This window comes from Pseudochaenichthys georgianus, chromosome 24 (assembly GCF_902827115.2).
Source record: "Pseudochaenichthys georgianus chromosome 24, fPseGeo1.2, whole genome shotgun sequence".
Lineage (NCBI taxonomy): Eukaryota > Metazoa > Chordata > Actinopteri > Perciformes > Channichthyidae > Pseudochaenichthys > Pseudochaenichthys georgianus.
The window spans coordinates 34780486-34781798 of record NC_047526.1 but is presented as its reverse complement, the minus strand read 5'-3'; positions in this window follow the sequence as shown (position 1 = coordinate 34781798).

Below are 1313 nucleotides of genomic sequence, written 5' to 3'. Positions count from 1 at the left end.
TGTGTGTGTGTGTGTGTGTGTGTGTGTGTGTGTGTGTGTGTGTGTGTGTGTGTGTGTGTGTGTGTGTGTGTGTGTGTGTGTGTGTGTGTATTTATTATAAGCCTATCTGTGTCTGTTCTTGCACAAGCGTGTTTTTCACGGTGATAACTCCCTGCTTAGCGTTCCTTCAGCACGTCTGATTTACACAACATCTCAGGAACCGTGAGCTAACTCAGAGCGGGAACAAATAAAACAAATCAGCGACATCGTTTGCAATTGTGTGCATGAGATGAGACGATAGCAGCAGAGGCATTTTGTCAATCTCTGTAATTTCCTGTGCCGTGTTTCTGGATCGGAGACGTGCAGAGGTGGAATGATTAACATGGAAATACGGCTGCGTCGAACGATTCCACGATTGATTTTCTATTCATCATTTCTGCATTTAAAATGTGAAACGGGAGAAACCGTGTGTGGGTATTATCGTCTCAAATCAAGACGTGACAGCTTGAGATATCCCTGCTGCGTGACTGATGTTTGAACTGAAGTTGGAAAATAGAATCAGTTATCAAGTATGTAGGAGTTACAATTCAAGATTCAAGGCTTTTATTGTAATGTGTACATAGCTACAGTGTCGATGAAAATCTTAGGTCACAGGTTCCAGCAACAGGGCAATAAAACAGATAAAATAGTGCCAGTAAATAGAATAGAATAGAAGTCGTGCCATAAGAGTCTATACACAAGCGATATATTCAGTAAGTATATCACTTGCTAGGCGCGCTGTGATTCCTTTACCTTTGATTTGTACGGTGTCAGATCTGTATCTTTGTGCATTGAGGGAATCTGACGAGAACACACACCATATTATGATTATTTGGCGGGGGGGTTTCCCTTCCCTGTCGTCTGCTCGATACGTTTCAGTGCATGTAAATGGTCTGGAAAGGCTCAAATGAGAGAGGAGTTTCTCTCCAACACCCTCCTGCCTGAAACACCACCATTGGACTCCTTTGTTAACTTCACTGTAACACTTCTATAGGCTAGCGCTCCAACACATATGTGATAGAATAAGGGGCGGGACATCTCTAAGCGGTTGACCAATCACAACAGAGCCGGCCAGCTAACCAATCAGAGCAGACTGGGCTCTGGTTTCTGACAGAGGGTGAAAAGAGGTGCTGCAGCAAAGGCAGTATGAGAACAATAAAGAGCTTTTTGAACATTAAAGCACGGAGACATGTAGAGACACTACATACTGATATACACCTGAACATCAGCAGGAGAGGACTCTTTAAAGTAGAGACACTACATACTGATATACACCTGAACATCAGCAGGAGAGG